At 45.6% G+C, this 11,656-nt stretch overlaps 1 non-coding gene across 1 annotated transcript; it reads left to right on the top strand.

Moving 5' to 3' along the window:
• The first annotated feature begins 5,999 nt into the window (after positions 1–5,999).
• Positions 6,000–6,073, top strand: Trnat-ugu (transfer RNA threonine (anticodon UGU)). The gene has a single exon. It is a non-coding gene; the product is annotated as a tRNA-Thr (tRNA).
• The last annotated feature ends 5,583 nt before the right edge of the window (positions 6,074–11,656 follow it).

Genomic DNA, 11,656 nt, shown 5'->3' with positions numbered 1-11,656 from the left:
TGATTCCGTATTTGTAGATTTCCAGAAGGCTTTTGACACCATACCTCCCAAGTGGCTTGAAATGGAATTGCGTGGCTATGGAATATCGTCTCAGTTATGCGACTGGATTCGTGATTGCCTGTCAGAGAGGTCACATTTCGTAGTAATTGACGAAAGTTCATCGAGTAAAACAGAAGTGATTTCTGACATTCCTCAAGATAGTTTTATAGGCCCTCTACTGTTCCTTACCCGTATAAACGATTTAGGAGACAATTTGAGCAGCCGTCTTAGGTTGTTTGCAGATAATGCAATCGTTTATTGTCTAGTGAAGTCATCAGAAAATCAAAACGAATTGCAAAATGATTTAGATAAGATACCCGTTTAGTGCGGAAATTGGCAACTGATCGTAAATGACGAAAAGTGTGAGGTCATCGATATAAGCGCTAAAATATATCCGTTAAACTTCGGTTACACGATGAATGAGTCAAATCTAAAGACCATAAATTCAACTAAATGCCTAGCAATTACAATTACGAACAACTTAAATTGGAAGGAACACATACAAAATGTTGTGGGCAAGGCTAACGAAAAACTGCGTTTTATTGGTAATACACTTAGAAAATGTAACAGATGTACTAACGAGACTGCCTACACTACGTTTGTCCCTCCTCTTTTACAACACTGCTGCGCAGTGTGGGAACCTTACCAGATAGGACTGACGGAGTACTTTGAGAAACTTCAAAGAAGAGCAGCACGTTTTGTATTATCGCGAAATAGGGGAGAGAGTGTCACTTAAATGATACAGTGTCTGGGATGAGCATCATTAAAACAAAGTTTTTCGTTGCGGAGGAATCTTATTACGAAATTCCAATCACCAAATTTCTCCTCCGAATGCGAAAATATTTTGTTGTCGCCGACCTACACAGGGAGAAACGATGTTCATAATAAAATAAGTAAAATCAGAGCTCGCGCGGAAAGATATAGGTGTTCTTCTTTTCCACGAGCTGTTGAGAAGTGCAATAATAGAGAATTAGTATGAAGGTAGCTCGATGAACCGTCTGCCCGGCATTTACGTATAATTTGCAGAGTATCCATTTAGATATAGAGGTAGATATGGACGTAAAAACGTAACGCGATTTTAGTCCTCATAGTCACAGAGGGTGTGATGTACTCTTCCTAGAAGGATAAAACTATAGAGCTCTATGCTATGAAATTAAAACGACCATATCCTAGTGAAAATCTTGGCCACATCATGGTCTGATGAAATAATATGGAGATACTTCGGCTGGATAATGTAGCCTTTAGTTCTGTATGTAGTAAGTGGTAAGAAACTTTTCACTTAGTGTTACCTGGTAAGTAATGATGCTTCGTATGTTACACAAATGCTTCTGACTAAAATTTTGAAGAAAGTACGGAATTTCGAACTGCACAAGATAAATATATTATTTTTCTTATTTATACGAATTTTTATAACTATGTATCGGGTTGTAGCGTTTCTCGCTACGTTTACAACAGATGCACGTAACAGAGACTTTATTCATCAATGATATATTCTCCCTTACTATTTACAACAGTCTACAAAGCCTCGGTAACTTTTCGAGGCCGCGACTGTAGAAATCACAGTGGTTTTAAAAAGAACTCGTCGAGACATATCCGGAGCACATTTTCAAATGGTTCAAATGGCTCTGAGCACTATGGGACTTAACTTCTGAGGTCATCAGTCCCCTAGAACTTAGAACTACTTAAACCTAACTAACCTAAGGACATCACACACATCCATGCCCGAGGCAGGATTCGAACCTGCGACTGTAGCGGTCGCGCGGTTCCGGACTGTAGCGCCTAGAACCGCTCGGCCACCCCGGCCGGCAGCACATTTTCAACCAGAAATAAAGTTCCTTGGAGGTTGCTGGATAGAGAGCGGAAGAGGTGAAAATCTGAGGGCGGACGATCCGTTGAATAAGGTGTGTGCGGAATGACTTGCCAACCAAACTCCTGTAAAGTCTTTTTGTGAGTGTATCAGAATGTGACCGTGAGTTATCGTGGAGTAGCATCACACCACGCAGTCTTCTTCCTCTGTGTTCTTGGATTGCGCCTGCAAGACGCCTCAGCCGTTGACAAGAGATGTCAGCAATAATGGTTACACCTCTGGGAACAGGAAAGGGAGGTAATGACAGTGGCACGTAAAATGCCCTCCGCCACACTCCTTTGGGTGGCTTCCGGAGTATAAATGTAGATGTAGATGTAGAAGCAGTTCGTAGACACCCCACCGTCGCTGTTCCACTGGATGCCTAATGCTGTCTTGTGTGGATGCTCGCAGATCTCCGTACGGAAAGTTTTGTTTGGGCTCAGCCATTTTTTCTTTTCCTTATGTCAGCATAAACGCACCATTTCTGGTCACCAGCAACGATTCATTATAGGAATAGTCGTTGTTGTTGACGAGCTAATTGTTGACGATCAAGTAGAGGTGAATATTTGGCTATCCGCAGATTTTTGTGATATTGACTCAGAGCATGCGGTATTCATACACATATTGCATGCAAATGTCGCAAGTGGTAGAATGATCGCAATTCATTAAAAAAATTGCCAGTTCTCTAGTACATTACTGACGTGGATCACCGTCGATTAATGCATTTGAACGATGTTCATCAATTCCCAAAGGTCTTCGTGAACTTCTACATGTACATGTACATGGATACTCCGCAAATCACATTTAAGCGCCTGGCAGAGGGTAACTTCGAGAGCCGTAATATCAAAACTATCGTTCTTAGCCGGCCGGTGTGGCCGAGCGGTTCTAGGCGCTTCAGTCTGGAACCGCGCGACCGCTACGGTCGCAGGTTCGAATCCTGCCTCGGGCATGGATGTGTGTGATGTCCTTAGGTTAGTTAGGTTTAAGTAGTTCTAAGTTCTAGGGGACTGTTGATCTCAGATGTTAAGTCCCATAGTGCTCAGAGCCACAGCCTATCGCCATTAAAAGTAGAAAACTATTTTCTTGCTGTGCTCTGTCCAGTGGCATTATCCCCATATACGGCTTCATGTTTCTGGCTACCTCCGCTGCTGTCATCCGTTTATTGAACTCAGGCAGAAGGATATGTCGGAAATGTTCCCACTTCTCCACCTGGTTCTCTATTTTCCAGCGTTCACAGCTAGTCAAAACTGTGGTGTGCGTACAGTAAGACCTTCGGTACACACACCATCAGATTATTTGACTTGTCGCTCTAGCGAAGTAGGCGAGTGTCAGCAATATGTCTCGTGGTCTTATCGTAGCGTGTTTATCTTCTGCCTTTAGGTCAGATGATAGAAATGCCTCTTGCACGGTTAGAGTAGCAGATTGACGGTGACCAACTTTAAACAGAAGTTTATTAATTTTCACACACGTTTATTAAAATAATGAAACGCATAGAAATTACTTAATGTGATTCTGGATGCTGTTTACAACTGACAATCTGAAGTTCCTTTGGTCTTGGTAGATTAATCTTATTCTCACATATCTCTGATACTTGACAAAGTGTCTATTCATTTATCTTCATGGCTATGTACAGGAATATGGTAATCTTATTAGGCGCATACTGAAACTTGACTATACACTGGTACAGGCAAATGCAGAATAAAGCAGACTAATACAGACTGACTAATCGGAGGTCTGTACACTCGTTATAATACCTCGCGCGTTCAGGTATCACTGCGCGAGTGTGATCCGCGAGGAGAAAAGGTTCTACGTTAGCAGCAATCTCATTGGCTGCGTTACGTATTAATACGCTGATCGGCGGAAGCAGAATTTGGTGCGTCTCTAAGACAGCGCCATCTCTTAGTGCGGAGACGGACGAGCGCTGCGCCTGCGCTGTTGTGCTCTATTGTGAATGTTGTGTACGCGCTGACTACGCGGAACTATGTACACAACAAAAACTGATAGTGGTACACGAAGTACCCTTGAGCAGACACGGTAAGTCGGTGTGTGGAGAACATACGTAGGTAGATGTAAACTTGTGTAACTGGAGCCGTGAGGGGTTCCTCGCATTACCTACCTCAGACGACGTTCCAGCTGTGTACACGCGGTGTCTTTATTGGCTAGACAGCTGCCGCGCAGTACCATCTGTAGCAAGGTGGCAGAAGCGGAGGCACGGACGGATCTCTCGGTCAGCCGGCGTGACCCCCGCACCCGCACCCCCACCCACCCACAGCTCGCCACCAGCTCGCCCCGGTAGCCGCCGTGTCGCGGTGGCAGCTGTCTCTCTCTCTCTCTCTCTCTCTCTCTCTCTCTCTCTCTCTCTCAGGTGGTGACGCGTGCTGCCGCCCCCGCCGCGGCGCGGGTCGAGGCTTTTACCGGAGGAATGCCGCCTGCTTTACTGCCTCCAATAAACCGCCGCCGCCCTGCCTTGCCCGGCGCTCGCCTCTTCCTTTTTCGCCCTTTCCCTCCTCCCTTTATGGGGACGCGTCCCGCCGCCCGCCGCCCTTTTAGGCCGACGCCCGCCACCGACCGCCCACACGCTGCGCCGTCGCGATGGAGCCGTCATCATCGGCCGCCGTAATTAGGCGCGATGCTCGCGCAGATAAGCCACGCACGGGGCAGGCCGCCTCGCTCACACACCTGGCACCTACTGACGTCACGCAGCAGCCGTGTCGCTTTTTATATAAGGTAATGACTTCGTATTCCCACAGTCGACCTTTTACGGTCCAGTTAAGTGTTCGATACAAAATAGTAACAAAATCGACGTGCGTAATTTCGCTTATACCGCAAGGGTTATAGGACCGTTAGTGTTTACAATACACTGTGGTGGCTGAAGCCACAGGACACCTCCCATATACCGTGTCGGGCCTCCTTTTGCCCGGCGTAGCGCAACAACTCGACGTAGCGTAGACTCAACAAGCCTTTGAAAGTCTCCTACAGAAATATTGAGGCAATCTGCCTGTATGCCCGTCCATAATTGCGAATGTGTTGGCGGCGCAGGATTTTGGGCACGAACTAACTTGTCGGTTATGTCCCACAAATGTTTGACGGGCGTCCAGATCAACCGCTCGAATTATCCACAATCTTCTTCAAACCAATCGCGAATAACTGTGGCCCATAGACATGGCGCACTTTCATCTATCAAAGCAGCAATCTTCTTAGGGAACACGAAGTCCACAAATGGCTCCAAATGGTCTCCAGGTAGCCGAGCACAACCATTCCCAGTGAATGGTTGGTTCAACTTGTAAGAATTTGTTGCTAGCGCACTCGAGCAGATGTAATTTCGGTGGATTGCTCGCGCGCTGCCTGCGATATGTAAGCTGTAAGAGAATCTCAGACCAGAGAGCAGTGTTGTATGCAGTAGGAACTGTGTGGCAGTAGGAGTAAGTAGTAGGGATCAGTCGTGTGTGGTGTATGGAGTTGGCTGGGCCGGTCGTATGGAGCGATGGCGGTGCCTGAGCGTTGTAGTGTAAGGTAAAAGCAGCCTCGCTGTTATATCAAGTCCCATGTAAATGTTTTTAAAAAGAAATATCTTAATAATAATATTTCTTATAAAAATTAACTTTTGACAATTATTCATCTCAATTTAAAGAATTTACTAATTTCTGCAATCTACGGTCATCCCGATTATTGGAAAAAAAACAGTTATTCTTTTTATACATGACAAATCTATCGGCCAGCATTGCACTGAGCCGTGCCAGAAAAATTTCTTATGGGAGCGGATATATACGCGTTATCCGGCGACTTAATTGAGGTAAGAATTTTCATTTTTATTTAGAATGATCACTCAGGGCCATGACGCAGCGCTGCTGACGTCCAAAATTTACCAGTTTCAATTCATACTCAATTATTGAAAGGTTATAAGTGAGCCACAATTTTATTGAGATATTAGTCACATTGTATTATTGGTAGGTTACGGAATTCATTTCTTGGGAGGTTACGCTGAATGTGAATAAAATAAATAATTATAAATGATGATTAACTGACAACCTAAGCTGCCGACAGGTGTTGTTGATATACCTCTCACGGAAAGCGTGCAAGGGATAAGTCCCTGCAGTCGCGCTATTCATCTGTGTCCTCGGTGGCTCAGGCGGATAGAGCGTCTGCCATGTAAGCAGGAGATCCCGGGTTCGAGTCCCGGTCGGGGCACACATTTTCAGCTGTCCACATCGAGGTATATCAACAACAGCTGTCGGCAGCTTAGGTTGTCAGTTAGTCATCATTTATTCCAGGGAAAAGCTGCACGGTCATCAACAGTAACTGTTCTTTCGAGAACAAGTTACTGTCTTCGTATATACACTCCTGGAAATTGAAATAAGAACACCGTGAATTCATTGTCCCAGGAAGGGGAAACTTTATTGACACATTCCTGGGGTCAGATACATCACATGATCACACTGACAGAACCACAGGCACATAGACACAGGCAACAGAGCATGCACAATGTCGGCACTAGTACAGTGTATATCCACCTTTCGCAGCAATGCAGGCTGCTATTCTCCCATGGAGACGATCGTAGAGATGCTGGATGTAGTCCTGTGGAACGGCTTGCCATGCCATTTCCACCTGGCGCCTCAGTTGGACCAGCGTTCGTGCTGGACGTGCAGACCGCGTGAGACGACGCTTCATCCAGTCCCAAACATGCTCAATGGGGGACAGATCCGGAGATCTTGCTGGCCAGGGTAGTTGACTTACACCTTCTAGAGCACGTTGGGTGGCACGGGATACATGCGGACGTGCATTGTCCTGTTGGAACAGCAAGTTCCCTTGCCGGTCTAGGAATGGTAGAACGATGGGTTCGATGACGGTTTGGATGTATCGTGCACTATTCAGTGTCCCCTCGACGATCACCAGTGGTGTACGGCCAGTGTAGGAGATCGCTCCCCACACCATGATGCCGGGTGTTGGCCCTGTGTGCCTCGGTCGTATGCAGTCCTGATTGTGGCGCTCACCTGCACGGCGCCAAACACGCATACGACCATCATTGGCACCAAGGCAGAAGCGACTCTCATCGCTGAAGACGACACGTCTCCATTCGTCCCTCCATTCACGCCTGTCGCGACACCACTGGAGGCGGGCTGCACGATGTTGGGGCGTGAGCGGAAGACGGCCTAACGGTGTGCGGGATCGTAGCCCAGCTTCATGGAGACGGTTGCGAATGGTCCTCGCCGATACCCCAGGAACAACAGTGTCCCTAATTTGCTGGGAAGTGGCGGTGCGGTCCCCTACGGCACTGCGTAGGATCCTACAGTCTTGGCGTGCATCCGTGCGTCGCTGCGGTCCGGTCCCAGATCGACGGGCACGTGCACCTTCCGCCGACTACTGGCGACAACATCGATGTACTGTGGAGACCTCACGCCCCACGTGTTGAGCAATTCGGCGGTACGTCCACCCGGCCTCCCGCATGCCCACTATACGCCCTCGCTCAAAGTGCGTCAACTGCACATACGGTTCACGTCCACGCTGTAGCGGCATGCTACCAGTGTTAAAGACTGCGATGGAGCTCCGTATGCCACGGCAAACTGGCTGACACTGACGGCGGCGGTGCACAAATGCTGCGCAGCTAGCGCCATTCGACGGCCAACACCGCGGTTCCTGGTGTGTCCGCTGTGCCGTGCGTGTGATCATTGCTTGTACAGCCCTCTCGCAGTGTCCGGAGCAAGTATGGTGGGTCTGACACACCGGTGTCAATGTGTTCTTTTTTCCATTTCCAGGAGTGTATCTAGTTTACTGTATCATAACTTATTATAAATAGTTAAAAAATTATTTATTACAAAAACATTCTTGTTGGTGACTCATCTAAATCAACATGAGAGCAGCAAACTATCAGTCTCTTTGTAGGACCACATCAGAATTCTTGGAAATGGTCATTTCATTTCTAAAATTGTATTTACCAGGCAACTAATATATGAGATAAAATATGTTGCTACGATAAGAGCCCCGAAATACCTTTTAGGTTTTCATGAGCGTTTTGTCTAGCTGTTCATATTTGTGTTTTCGCAATAGCTTCAGCTTCTGGACCTTAGTACCAAGCAGGAGTTATTTGAGGCTCTGCACTCGTACTAGCTACGGCTTCTGGATCCTTTTGACTGGCTGCTGTGTTGTTGGAGACTGTATACTTGTACTGGGCAAAGCTCCTGCATCATCTTGTCTGGCTGCGGCTGTAATCTGTCCATTGCTACTAGGCATAACCGCTTTCTCCTCAGTCGTGTCATAGTTCCAGTTCATCGGATGTCTCATTTACTGCGTCTACCACATTAATTTTATTTAAAGCCTCTTTAAGATCGTCTTCATGTTCTATCTCCTTAATAACATCTAGAGGCAAACTCGAAGTCATAAGCCCTACCCGTGGTTCTGTGCCAAACGTAGCTTTGTAAGGTGTTTGCTTGATACCAGAATGATATGCCGATTCATAAATTGTACAAAGCGCAGACCGTTTGACCAGTTGGTGGTAATGCTGTCTTGCATCCATGAAGCCAGTATTTCTTCAACATCTTCGTTGGCGCGCACAACAGAACCTTGGCTTTGGCTGTGCCTCGGTTTTCCGTGAACCAGTTTACACTCAGGCCAAAATACAGTCAGCTCGTTTATGACAGAATTAACAAATTCTCTGCCGTTGTCAGAGTGTAAAATACATGGAGCACCAAATGTCAAAAATGTATCTGCTAAATGCTGTGCCACTTCCTCTGCCCTCTTGCTTTGCAGCGAACGTAACAAAACAAATTTTGTCAAGTGGTCGTGATACAACATTATACAGTGTGGTCCATTGATCGTGACCGGGCCAAATGTCTCACGAAATAAGCGTCGAACGAAAAAACTACAAACAACGAAACTTGTCTAGCTTGAAGGGGGAAACCAGATGGCGCTATGGTTGGCCCGCTACATGGCGCTGCTATAGGTCAAACGGATGTCAGCTGCACTTTTTTAAATAGCAACCCCCATTTTTTATTACATATTTGTGTAGTACGTAAAGGAATATGAATGTTTTAGTTGGAGCACTTTTTTCGCTTTGTGACAGATGGCGCAGTAATAGTCACAAACGTATAAGTACGTGGTACCACGTAACATTCCGCCAGTGCGGACGGTATTTGCTTCGTGATACATTACCCGTGTTAAAATGGACCGTTTACCAATTGCAGAAAAGGTCGATATCGTGTTGATGTATGGTTATTGTGATCAAAACGCCCAAAGGGCGTGTGCTATGTATGCTGCTCGGTATCCTGGACATCACCCAAGCGTCCGGACCGTTCGCCGGATAGTAACGTTATTTACGGAAATAGGAAGTGTTCAGCCACATGTGAAACGTCATTCACAACCTGCAATAAATAATGATGCCCAAGTAGGTGTTTTAGCTGCTGTCGCGGCTAATCCGCACGTCAGTAGCAGACAAATTGCGCGAGAATCGGGAATCTCAAAAACGTCGGTGTTGAGAATGCTGCATCAACATCGATTGCACCAGTACCATATTTCTATGCATCAGGGATTCCATGGCGACGACTTTGAACGTCGTCTACAGTTCTGCCACTGGGCACAAGAGAAATTACGGGACGATGACAGATTTTTTGCACGCGTTCTATTTAGCAAGGAAGCGCCATTCACCAACAGCGGTAACGTAAACCGGCATAATATGCACTATTGGGCAACGGAAAATGCACGATGGCTGCGACAAGTGGAACATCAGCGATCTTGGCGGGTTTATGTATGGTGCGGCATTATGGGAGGAAGGATAATTGGCGCCCATTTTATCGATGGCAATCTAAATGGTTTAATGTATGCTGATTTCCTACGTAATGTTCTACCGATGTTACTACATGATGTTTCACAGCATGACAGAATGGCGATATATTTCCAACATGATGGATGTCCGGCACATAGCTCGTGTGCGGTTGAAGCGGTATTGAAGAGCATATTTCATGACAGGTGGATTGATCGTCGAAGCACCATACCATGGCCCGCACGTTCACCGAATCTGACGTCCCCGAATTTTTTTCTGTGGGGAAAGTTGAGGGATGTTTGCCATCGTGATCCACCGAAACGCCTGACAACATGCGTCAGCGCACTGTCAATGCATGTGCGAACATTACGTAAGGCGAATTACTCGCTGTTGAGAGGAATGTCGTTACACGTATTGTCAAATGCATTGAGGCTGACGGACATCATTTTGACCATTTATTGCATTAATGTGGTATTTACAGGTAACCACGCTGTAACATCATGCGTTCTCAGAAATGATAGGTTCACAAAGGTACATGTATCACACTGGAACAACAGAAATAAAATGTTCAAACGTACCTATGTTCTGTATTTTAACTTAAAAAAAAAAGACCTATCTGTTACCAAGTGTTCGTCCAAAATTGTGAGCCATATGTTTGTGACTATTACAGCACCATCTATCACAAAGCGAAAAAAGTGGTCCAACTAAACCATTCATATTTCTTTACGTTGTTGTTGTTGTTGTTGTTGTCTTCAGTCCTGAGACTGGTTTGATGCAGCTCTCCATGCTACACTATCCTGTGCAAGCTTCTTCATCTCCCAGTACCTACTGCAGCCTACATCCTTCTGAATCTGCTTAGTGTATTCATCTCTTGGTCTCCCTCTATGGTTTTTACCCTCCACGCTGCCCTCCAATACTAAATTGGTGATCCCTCGATGTCTCAGAACATGTCCTACCAACCGATCCCTTCTTCTAGTCAAGTTGTGCCACAAGCTCCTCTTCTCCTCAATTCTATTCAATACCTCCTCATTAGTTATGTGATCTACCCATCTAATCTTCAGCATTCTTCTGTAGCACCACATTTCGAAAGCTTCTATTCTCTTCTTGTCTAAACTATTTATCGTCCACGTTTCACTTCCATACGTGTCTACACTCCATCTAAATACTTTCAGAAACGACTTCCTGACACTTGAATCTACACTCGATGTTAACAAATTTCTCTTCTTCAGAAACGCTTTCCTTGCCAAGGCCAGTCTACTTCTTATATTCTCTCTACTTCGACCATCATCAGTTATTTTGCTCCCCAAATAGCAAAACTCCTTTAGTACTTTAAGTGTCTCATTTCCTAATGTAATTCCCTCAGCATCACCCGACTTAATTCGACTACATTCCATTATCCTAGTTTTGCTTTTGTTGATCTTCATCTTATATCCTCCTTTCAAGACACTGTCCATTCCGTTCAACTGCTCTTAACAAGTCCTTCGCTGTCTCTGACAGAACTACAATGTCATCGGTGAACCTCAGTTTTTATTTCTTCTCCATGGATTTTAATTCCTACTCTGAACTTTTCTTTTCTTTCCTTTGTTGCTTGCTCAATATACAGATTGAATAACATCGGGGATAGGCTACAACCCTGTCTCACTCCCTTCCCAACCACTGCTTCCCTTTCATACCCCTCGACTCTTATAATTGCCACCTGGTTTCTGTACAAACTGTAAATAGCATTTCGCTTCCTGTACTTTACCCCTGCCTCCTTTACAATTTGAAAGAGAGTATTCCAGTCAACATTGTCAAAAGCTTTCTCTAATTCTACAAATGCTAGAAACATAGGTTTGCCTTTTCTTAATCTATCTTCTAAGGTAAGTCGTAGAATCAGTACTGCGTCTCGTGTTCCAATATTTCTATGGAATTAAAGCTGATCTACCCCAAGGTCGCCTTCTACCAGTTTTTCCAGTCGTCTGTAAGGAATACGTGTTAGTACTTTGCCGCCATGACTTATTAAACGGATAGTTCGGTAA

Source organism: Schistocerca serialis, chromosome 9 (genome assembly GCF_023864345.2).
Source record: "Schistocerca serialis cubense isolate TAMUIC-IGC-003099 chromosome 9, iqSchSeri2.2, whole genome shotgun sequence".
NCBI classification, from domain to species: Eukaryota; Metazoa; Arthropoda; class Insecta; order Orthoptera; family Acrididae; genus Schistocerca; species Schistocerca serialis.
This window is presented reverse-complemented; position numbering and strand designations above follow the sequence as displayed.